The following is a 12039-nucleotide window of genomic DNA, read 5'->3' as shown; positions in this document are numbered from 1 at the left end:
AGGCCTTTGCCTGTTCAAGGACCTCAGTAAACCCTGGACCTTCTTCTTAATAAAACAGAGTAAACCTACTCATGTTAAAGGGAGGATACAAGCCAATCACCAAATTGACCATGTTCCACTTTCCTCGCATGTATGATCATCATACGCTGCAAATGTGTGCAAATTTCTAGTTGCTTTTTAAAGGGACACGTTTTAAGAGATTTCATTTTCAGTCCACTGAACAAGACCCTGTCAATTATTTTCTTAAAAACAAGTGAAATTACTCTGAATTAATAAATATTTTTGAAATCACATGTTTATCATTCTTCGATGCAGTGCATGACCACAGCCTAAACTTCTGTCACTGAGCATCAGTGACTGACTTTCAGAACCTGGCAAAGCCCCAATCACACATGAGTCCCACACAGCGTTGTTGAAGCTGCCTGTCAAATCCTGGTAGCTAAGCCGCACTTTGCTGGTACAGTGGCTGTTGATATGCCACGTCATAAGCAACACTCAGATCAACTGGAGAAGTGAGTCAGCCATGGTCGGTGAGTAACGATGAGAAAGAAGCACAACAGCAGACAATTTCAATCAGGATATACCAAAAGTTAAAAGCCAGCAACTCTGGGAGAATTTGGATAAGAGTGTGCAATCCAGATTCAACATTTCTTTAGCTGTCATGAGTCATTTTGTTTTTAAAACCACGTTGTCGGAGAACACATTTTGCAGAATTTCTAGAATTTCAGTCTCTGGGGAATTTTCTTCCCTCAACAATTTCTGAATATCTCTGGAGACACTTCCATGTCACACAAATCCATCCTCGCTGTCACCTGCCACCTCAATCAGCCATCTTCCTTTCTAGTAGATAATTTCTTGCCCACTCAGAACTAGTTGTCCTGGCTATTGTCTTCTTCCCTGACCTACTTGTCTCTGAGCAATAACACCTTAAAGAATGGCTGAGGCTTGGATATAATGTCTACCAAAAGATAGGCTAGGAGATAATTAGGGGAATAACAATAAAGAAAGAAAACCCTGAAACAGGCTATTGGATATCACCCACCAAGGGTCCACAAATCAGGCCGCTTCTCAGGTGGTATGACCAGCTTGTATCTCAGCCTTCCCAGGCCTGCCAAAATGTTGTGGGGAGGAGGAAGGCAGAGGTTACTTTTCTCTAACTGGACTTCAGGAGTCCAGGAACCCTAAGCATCTCTCATGAGAACACAGTTTCCTCTTTGCCCTTGGTCTCTGTTTGGCCCTTCTGTTCAACATCACTTGGAGAGTTAACTCTGATCTCAAGAAAGGTGATTTCCATATCAACAGGCACAGCCTCTTGGCTCCTTATTGTCTTGAACCTGATTTTGTCTTTATCTTGCATAAACCAACTTATGGACTTCAGTTATCTACTGAAACCTGTAGCTAAACATAAATTGTCAGTAACTCAGAAAGAGCAATTATCTTCCCTGCCCTTCACTTTATTCTGATGACAGTTTCAGAAATATCTGGGCTCAATAAGGACTGGATTAAAACTATTGGAGAACACTGAGAGTATTACAGCACCCTCAGCCCATGTGTAATTCAAAATAAAAGTAACCCTAAACCATAAGTGTAAAGAATTGCAACTAAAAATTCTCATTTATCTCATGATGATGATTTTAGTGATTTTTAAAGTCAATTTTTACTTCAAATAACTTTTCAAGTTGTTCTCATTTTCTCTGGATCCTTCTTGGGTATCCCAAGCCCTCTCAGCTTACTAGGAAGTCCAAAACCAGGTCTAGTATCAGAGTCCCCAGTTAAACACAGGTAACTTAGTCCCCCGATGCTTGCTCACATTATAGCTGCCTCTGCTTCTAAATCCCCCAACCTTCCTATAGCGGAACAGTGTTTTTTCCCTGATGCCTTCCTACTGGAGTATTAGCAAGCAAGGATGAGCTACTTTCTAGATTATTTAGAACAAAAGGTATCCCCTCCTTTTCTTTTTCCCTCTGTTATCTCTGGGGATTAAACCTGAAGATCAAAGGAAAACATGAACCTCATATGAGTCATTTATTCACATTGTTGAGCACATAATATTTGCTAGGTGCATTGCTAAACACTAAATGTATTGCATTGAGCAAGACAAGTAAGGTCCTTATTCTCATAGTTTAAATTCTAGTAGAAAAAACAAACAGTAAACAAGTAATGAACTAAATAATTATGATTACTTTACAGAAGGATCAATTTTACCAAAAGGGGGAGAAAATGAATTATGTGACAGAGAATGACCGGGGTAGAAGGTGGAGCAATATCACCTTTTAGGGTGAGATATTTCTAGGCTATTCACAGAGAGAGTATTGATACTTTTCACTAAAAACCACTTGCTTTTTTATTGAGTAGATTCTGATTCATACTGACCCCATGTGTATCAGAGTAGAACTGTACTCTACAGAGTTTCTAATGGTTGATTTTTCAGAAGTAGATTGTCAGGTCTTTATTCCAAGGCACCTCTGGGTGGACTTGAACTATCGACCTTTCAGGTAGCATCTGAGCATGTTAATTATTCCTACCACCCAGCAACTCTACTATCCACTAACCTTCTCTCAAATCCCACCACATCTCTCCATGGAGTGTGCTCCCTTCCACTTTTATGTGTTCTTCTCATTCCAACCACAGAGATCTAGCCTCCTCTCTGGTATTTTTCTGGCTTCCTTGCTAGCCTCTTCCTAACCTCAATGCCCTGGAGCTCCACTGCAGGGCTGCCTCTCATATAGCTCTATTTTGATCCACAGAAGTGTTTCTTCCTTTACATGCTCATTGGTTTGAACATGCATCAAAACTTAAAAGAATGACTTTTTTTTTCCCCCATCCAGCTTTTACCTAGTGGCTGTTAGTATATTTCCTCACCAGGCTAAGAGAGCCAATCCAATTTGACTTAATTACAGCCAGAGCTCTGTAAACAGCCGTTAGTTACTGCCGTGCCCTGTGGTTTATGAAGAGAACACCACAAATGACAGGAAGCTGCTGGGGAAAATTAGTCTGAGCTGCTTTGGCGTGTTCACTTTTGAGTACAAACACTTCCATTCACCGATGGGGCATTTATGAAATCTGGGCTGTCAAGATGATATTCTAGACCAGAGCAACAGAGGCCCATCATGGCCCAAGTGTTGTAATTATGAGGCCATCTCTGAGCAGAAGGCTGAGGACTAGAATTCAAGGAGCTCCACAGGAACCTAAGTCAGCCAGATGTGTCCAAACAGCCTAAGTGTTGATTTCAATGCTACCCCTCCCCCAACCACCTACCCTGGCATTCGGAAATAAGTACAGACCAAAAAGCAAGAACTTGACTTCCTAAGGTAAAAATTTCCACCCAACAGTGCATGGTTTCACAAGATGAAAGATGCTACACGACTACCTGGTAGGATGAAAAATACAGCATGGGCACAGAGAAGAAGGGCAGAGTGACAGTAAAGCCCCACCTCCTATTCTCAGCAGAGACACATGCTCCCCAGCTAAGAACTTCACCACATGGATGGAGGAGCAACACAAAGGTTGTGCTTTGAAAGTGACAAGGAATGATCTGTACTTTAAACCCTATTCCTCATGTGTGAATGTGGAGATCTTGTAAGAATGTAGGTTCTGATTCAGTAGATCTGGGTGGGACCCTAGATTTGTAACAAGCACCCAGTGATACCGAGGCTGCAGCTACCTAGAACCTAAAGGTAGGATCCAGTGTGAGGATGGACTGTTGGGGGAGGACATCGAGTTAGGAGGCTGTTTCCAGGGTCTAAAAGTCCGTGCAATATGCAATCCTCCATTTTACCGTTTTGCTTCTTGCAGCATATTCAAATTTGGGCAATGATAAACTTTATTGTATTGTCATTAGCTACTCTGGAAGAAGAACTGATGCTTTTGAATTATGGCATTGGTAAAGAATATTGAATATACCATGGACTGCCAGAAGAATGAAAGAGCCTGGCTTGGAAGAAGACATCCAGGGTGCTTCTAGAGTCAAGGATGGTGAGGCTTCCTCTCATATACTTTGGACATGTTATCAGGAGGGACCAGTCCCTGCAGAAAGCCATCATGTTTGGCAAAGCGGAATGTCAGCGAAAAAGAGGAAGATCCTCCATGAGATGGATTGACACAGTGGCTGCAACAATGGGCTCAAACACAGCAATGATTGAGAGAATGGTGCAGGACCAGGCTGTGTATAGTTCTGTTATACATAGGGTCGCTATGAGTCAGAACCAACTCAACAGCACCTAACAGCAACTGTGGAGTCTGTCCCTGACTCATGGAGACTGCTTGCACAATGGAAAGAAGCATTGTCCAGTCCTGTGCCATCCCCATGACTGGTTGCAGGTGGGACCAGTGTGTAATCCATAGTGTTTGCACTGGCAGATTTTTGGAAGTAGATTGCCAAGCCTTTCTTTCTAGTGCATCTTAGTCTGGAAGCTCTGTTGAAACCTGTTCAGAATCATAGCATCATGCAAGTCTCCCCAACAGATGGGTGGTAGCTGCTATTACATATTGGGTATATTTTATCATAATAAAAAATAATTTATTAATAATTTAATTGCATATTTTAATTCTAAGTATTGAATTAAGATCATCTCAAAGATAAATATAGGTATTTTTAAGAGATGATAAATCAGTGTATCTCAAACTGGTCTGCATATCACAATCACCTGGAGCACTTTTAAAAACCCCAATGCCTGGACCTCAACCCAGAGCAGTTGAATCAGAATCTCTAGGCCTATGGCAGGGGAGGGACAGTTGAAAAGAGGTAGATATCAGCATGTTTTAAAACCTGCCCAGATGATTCTAAGGGTGGCCACAGTTGAGAGCCACATTATAAGCAGGGCTTCAACCTGGTTCATTTTGGTTCAAACGTCTGCTGAGAATTTGCATTTCTACCCCAGATACCAAATCAGAATCTACCTTTCAACAAGAGCCCCCGGTGATTCTTATGTATAACTTCCTGGGAACTAGTTAGAAATACAAATTCTCAGCAGGGGGTTGAACTGGAATGAACTGTTTCAGAGGCCTGATTATAAGTAATCTGAGGCTCTGCTGAGAGGGGTGTCCTTTGCTTCTCACAGCACATCTATAATGTTCTGAGTTGGTTGTGCCACACCTCAAAAGATAAAGGTAGCAATGACATTGACTCAGGAGCTCTGCTATAAACCGAACTGCCTCAGGAACACTGGGTCCTACTAGAGAGCCAACATTGGCCAACCTAGGGTTCATGTGGCTGGATGAGAAAGAAGGGAGAAAAGGGGATGGGAGAGAAAATGTAGACAAAACGGGCTGATCTGAAGAGAGAGAAAAGACCCACTTCCAGAAGCAAGCAAATGTTGTCTGTTCTGCACAGCTCTGTTTCATCTGACGTGCTTTCAAGTATTAGTCTACTTACTGTCTTTGCAATCCCAAATAACTCAGCCATAAAGCAATAGATTTGTGGAACATGCTAATCGGTTTCAAAGAGACTAAATGTTAAAAAAAGGAAAAAAGTTTAAATTATTTATGTGTTTATTAAATATACTTAAATATATTAATATAATATAAATATATTTATAAATATAAAATGTGTATGAGAATTTTGGAAAAACTAAATAACTTTTGGAGCCCTGGTGGCTGCTAACTAAAAGGTTGCCAGTTCGAATCCACCAGCCATTCCTTGGCAACCCTATGGGGCAGTTCTGCTCTGTCCTGTAAGGTTGCTATTAGTACTGTTTAGTGCTGACGTACCACCAACCCCATTCACATTGTGCAGGATCTTCATGAACCCAATGAGAAAGCCAACCAGAAACACATCACAGTGCATGGACTGACCTGTGCCTTTTATTTCCATACATTGGGGATGTAGTCCCCAATCCCTTCCCCTGCCCCCAAATAGCCTCCTGGCATATAAAACTGATGCTACATATCTGGTACTAAGGTCAACCCTGAAGAGGCGAAAAAGAAAAAAGAGAGACTAGAAAGATGAAATCCACGCATTTCTTTCTTCTATTCCCAATCATTTCAAATTCCACTTCTTACTCCCCTGGATGGATTTTCTTCTCCCAAATATCCTACTAATCAGGGCTTTGAACTGGTTCATTCTGATTCGAACCCCTGCTGAGAATTTGCATTTCCACCCCAGATATACTGAAGAAGAATCAACAGTTTAACAACATCCCAAGGTGATTCTTATGGATAGTAAATTCTGAGAACCTCTGCTCTACTAGCGGTTCTCACAATTGGTCCCTAACCAGCAGCATTAGAATCACCTGGGAACTTGTTAGAAATGCTAGCTCTCAGCAGTGGTTCAAACCTGAAGGAACTGGGTTGAAACCCTGCTTCTAATGAATGTGTGGTCTATAGATCTGCAGCGTCACTATCACCTGGGAGCTTACTAGAACTGTAGAATCTCAAGCCCCTCCCAAAAAAAAAAGAATTTTTTTCCCAGACCTGTTAAATCAGAATCTTCATTTTAGCATGATCCCCAGGTAACTAAGTACGCACAGTAAAGTCTGAAAGAGCTTTCTACACGGACTTAAACTCAAGCTTTCCTGAACAGACACATGGTAAATACAAAAGCACTCATCAACCTGCATTTGCTCCACCACTCAGAGAATGCGAACTGGGATCAGTGGCTACTTACACTCCAGCCAGGCGACTGTAAGAGAGGGTGCCTGAGAATACGTAACTGATTTACATTATCTGGCTGAAGCCAAGTGAAAGACAAGTCGTCTCTTTCTGTGAATTGATAGAAGTACGGACTTGAAGGAAGGCTGTTTCTTTCTTCAGATCATGTAGCTCAGCTCCACTTCTGATTAGCAATTTATTCCAGATGATTATTGACTGACACCACTTGGCTCCATTATTCATTCTGATCCCACCAGCAACAATTATCTTGCTCTGTAGAAGATGGAAACGTATAAGTCATTACACATGTTTGCATTTTCTGTGTATTTTTCTATACGTCTTGCCCACCTCTATAGACAGGACACTACATAAAGACCGTGATTACTTATTAACTCCTTACAATACCTAGAACAGCAGCACTCAGTGAAGGCATGATGGATGTTGCCAGGTGGTGCCAGGAATCATTCTTAACACCGTTCATCTCAATTCCCCATCTCATGAGCCAGAAACAAAATTGTTTTAAAGCCATGTTGGAACACCCTCAATTCAACAGCACTCACTGACTGCCTCTATGCACCGATTCTATGCTGGAAGTCAATCACACAAAGTATACACAGTCACCAGCTTAGCAGTTGTTTCCCAGCAGTTAATTCAAAGTCATTAATTGGCAACTTGAAGAATGTAATCAATGTCACTGAATTGTATATGTAGAAATTGTTGAGTTGCTGTATGTTTTGTTGTGTAAATTTTCACCACAATTAAAAAAAAAAATCATTATTAGAATTTGGAGCATATCATACCCAAAAATTTCTACCTTGGTAGATCTGTTTACAGGCCAGACCCCAAGAGTGGAAAGCAACACTCTTAAAATAGTACTAATTAACTGGGACTATATTAAATCCAAATGAGTTTTTATACAACTTGATGTCAGTTCTTAAGGAAGGGTTTGAGTCAGAAAACTATTAGGAGGTAGGAATAGATAATACAGATTCCGAATTTTGTATAATTATAAGGGATTTAAAGATGGTGTCTTGGTTACCTAGTGCTACTATAAAAGAAATACCACAAACGGATGGCTTTAACAAAGAGACATTTATTCTCCCACAATCTAGGAGATTAGAAGTGCAAATTCAGGGTGCCAGCTCCAGAGGAAGGCCTTCTCTGTCAGCCCCGGGGGAAGCTCCTTGTCATCAATCTTTCTCTGGTCTAGGAGCTTCTCCGTGCAGGATCCTGGGTCCAGAGGACACACTCTTCTCCTGACACTGCTTTCTTGGTGGTACGAGGTCCCCTTGTCTCTCTTTTATATCCCAAAAGAGATTGACTTAAAACGCAACCTAATCTTGTAAATTGAGTCCTGCCTCATTAACATAAATGCCTTTAATCCTACCTCATTAACATCATAGAAGTAGGATTTAAAACACATAGGAAAATCACATCAGATGACAAAATGGTGGGAATCATGGCATAGCCATTTTGAAGGAACACAATTCAATCCATAAGAGATGGAAAGTATTACTTCTTCATGGTGTCTATTTTTTTTATTAAACTTTTGATTTTCCTTTTTCTTGGAAAATATGACAGAAAAAGGTCCAACTGGTGAGAGAATTATGGGTAGGGAAAGCAAGTTGAAAAAATGGGTCAAGAAGAGGAGTTTCAGACTGGGCACCAGAGTAGTATCTCTGGTGCTGTGGAGGCAGAAGCAATAGCTTAAAGGAGCTGCAGTTCTTCCTTGAAGTGTATTGTGACATCTCAGTTGAGCTTCAGGTTTGGTAGAGGTGGACACTAGGCCTGTTTCTGTGAAACAGTTCATCAACATAAACATGGGGTGTCTGTGAGAAATATCCATGTAACTTGTAGGTCATCAGTATATAAAATGGTCTCTAACCTCCAGGAGTTAACAATCTCATTGAGAAAAAATTTACATGCATATACTGATAACTCCTGTTGTAAATTTAATTGTGTCCCGTAAAAAGATATGTGAAAGTCCTAACCCTTATACTTGTAAATATGATGCTGTGTGGAAATAAGGATTTTCTTTTGTTATATAAATGAGATATGCCAGAATAGGTGGGTTCTAAACCTGAATGGTGTTTTAATAAAGAGTAGAATAGAAACAGATACAGAGACAGAAGACAGACACCATATGAGGACCCACCCATAAGCAAAAAAATGCCAAGGATTGCCAGCAGACACCAGAAACTGGGAGAGAAATCCACAGAAGGAATCAGTATGACTGAGATTCTCATCTGTACTTTTAACCTCTTCAACTGTGAAAAGATTAATTCCTGTTCTTTAAAAGCACACACTTGTGGTATTTTTTGTTAACCTAGGAAACTACAACAACTCTCAAGTTTTTATCTTTAGCCAGACACCTCCGCTGAACTCCTGAATCATGTATCAAATGCCAATTTGAGTTCTCTACTTGATTATTTAATAGGCATCTCAAAATTAACATACCTAAAAAATAATGTTTGACAATCCCCCAAAATTTGTACCTCCTACAAACCTCCCTATCTCAGTTCCTCAAGAAAAACCTTAGAATCACTCTTGATTCTTTTTTTCTCACGCCAAACATCCAATTAGTGAATTCCCATACTGCTTGCTTCAAAATACACACAGATTGAAATGAAAGAAACTAGTCACAAAGGACCACACATTTTATGATTCCATATATAGAAATGTCCAGTATAGACAAATCTATAATGACAGAAAATAGATTAGTGGTTGCCTAAAGATCTGGTGGGAGGATGGGGTGAGGGAGTTGGAGGTTGATGCCTAAGGGATGCAAGGTTTTTTGTTTGTTTTTCTTTTTCTTTTTGAGGTGATAAAAATGTTTTTAAATTTATTGTGGAGATGGTTGTCACAATTCTGTGAATATAGTAAAAATCACTGATTTGTACACTTTATTAAGTAAATTATATGGTATGAGAATGATATCTCAATAAAGCTATTACAAACATACTATGTCTACATAGGGAGAATCCTTCCTCTTCTCACCACTTGCACTATATAACCACACTGGCCCAAGCCACCCTCCATAAGCAGCCATAGTAACGCTTTGAAAATGTAAGTCAGATCGTATCACTTTTCTGCTCAAAACTTTCCAATGGTTCCCATCTCACTAGAATTAAAGCCAAAGTGGCCTACAAGGGCCCTTACAAACTGGCGCTCACTTACCACCCCAGCTTCATCTTCTCTGACCCACTTTCATTCACTCTGCTTTTGCCACTGGTTTCCCCCTGCTCCTCAAACACACCGGGCCTGCTCCTTCAAGGACTTGCTGTTTCCTATGCCTTTTCTCCAAGATCCAAAGGCCATGCTCCTCACCTCCATCAAGTCTTTGCTCAAATATCTTTGCAGTGAAGCCTTCCCTAATCATCCAATTTAAACTGCAATTCACACCCTCACCCCATTTCCTGTTTTATTTTTATCTATAACACTTATCACTATCTAACAATGCATGTATTTTTCTTACTTTTTTTGTCTAGATTCCTTAAAATGAAAGCTTTGTAAGGAAAACATTTTTGTCTCTTTGTCTCCTATTATATTCTCTGTACCTAGAACATAGCCTAGCACAGTAGGTGTTTAATATATACTTGTTGAACAAATAAATTAAACAATTACAGGTAGTGTATGATAGAATATAATCAAATGTTAAACTGTATAAAATTGAAATATACATTATGTAAGATTTCAGTTGAAACCACTTTCAGATGAAATCACTTTGTTTTATTACCTTGATAAATTTTACTGTTTTTTTAGATAAGAAAGGTTGGAGATTCCAGTCTACCCAGAGACACCGCAAAAGAAAATCATGGCAAACCACTTTTGAAAAATTTATTGCTGAAAACCCTGTAGAGCATAGTTCTACTCTGACACTCATGGGGTCACCATAAGTCAAAATCAACTGAGTGGTAACTGGCTTGGCTTTTTGGTTTAGGGTTACTTGAAATTCTAGAGTTACTCCCCAAGAGAGCTTTTGACTCAAATAAGCAATTGCAGATAAAAGACACAAAACAGTCTAACAAACATAGGAGAAAAGTATTTGATTAATTAATAATAAATTTATTTTATTAAATTAAATTGTTTTAAAAATATTTGATTAATGAATAATTTATGATTGAGAACCATCAAAGTATACTTATTCTTGAGCATTCCTCTCAGCATTGTTTTAATTATGTGTCTTATACAAATAGATTTTTAAATATGATATTTATACTTAGCCATTTAAGTGGAAAACCAAGCTAAATTCTCAGTTTAACAGCATCTTAAAACAACCCAGAGATTTGGGCCAGGCAGACCACTAATCCAAAAGCCACTATTAACTTGGTGGCAGCATATCAGAACTCCATCCTAAAAGGAAAAGGGCAGCTACCTGTGGAAACCTAGCTACAAACGAGTAACAATATCACATTTCTGGACAGGAGGTGTGTATAATCAAGAAAAACTTTGTGAAAGAATTAGGATTTCGTTTAATTGGAGGTCGGATAGGTGGAAAGAAGTGAGAATGGAATTTGTGGTGGATAGGGCATTCTAGATAGACAAAAGGGAAGACATACCCTCTATTGTGAGAGCTGAGAAGCCTCTACATTCATGCCTCTCAGGGAATTTGAAGAAAATTCTGTCCCAAGGGAAGTCCTCAGAGCCATGGGATAGCTGTTGTCTTGAGGGTCTGATATTCTAGTGTGCTGGAGTTGGGGGGTAAGATTTATGGCCAACAGTCCTGAGATTTTCTCCATTTAACTTTGCCCATAAGCAGTCCTTCCTTGAATATTTTCAGAGCTTAGGGCAAGAGTTCGAATAGGAGACCAAATGCCAATGTCTAAATTATAAATCAAGCTATCAAACCGTTTTGTTGTTATCATTATTGTGAGGTGCCATTGACTCGGTTCTGATTCATAGCGACCCTATATACAACAGAAAGAAACAATTCCCAGTCCTGTGCCATCCTGACCATTGTTATTACATTTGAGCCCACTGTTGAAGCCACTGTGTCAATCCATCTCATTGAGGGTCTTCTTCTTTTTTGCTGACCCTGTACTTTGCCAAGCATGATATCCTTCTCCCAGGACTGGTCCCTTCTAATAATTCATCCAAAGTATGTGAAACAAAATCTCACCATTCTCTCTTCTGATGAGCATTCAGGACGTGCTTCTTCCAAGACAGATTTGTTCATTCTTTTGGCAGTCCATATTACATTCAATATTCTTTAGAGCGCCATAATTCAAAGCCATCAATTCTTCTTCGGTCTTCCTTATTCATTGTCCAGCTTTCTCCTGCATATGAGGCGATTGAAAACACCATGACTTGGTTCAGGGGCACCTTTGTCTTCAAGGTAACATCTTTGCTTTTTAACACTTCAAAGATGTCTTTTGCAGAAGATTTGCCCGATGCAATGTGTCTTTGATTTCTTGACCGCTGCTTCCATGGGTGTTGATTGTGGATCCAAGT

This window comes from Elephas maximus, chromosome 2 (assembly GCF_024166365.1).
Source record: "Elephas maximus indicus isolate mEleMax1 chromosome 2, mEleMax1 primary haplotype, whole genome shotgun sequence".
Classification (NCBI taxonomy): domain Eukaryota; kingdom Metazoa; phylum Chordata; class Mammalia; order Proboscidea; family Elephantidae; genus Elephas; species Elephas maximus.
This window is presented reverse-complemented; position numbering follows the sequence as displayed.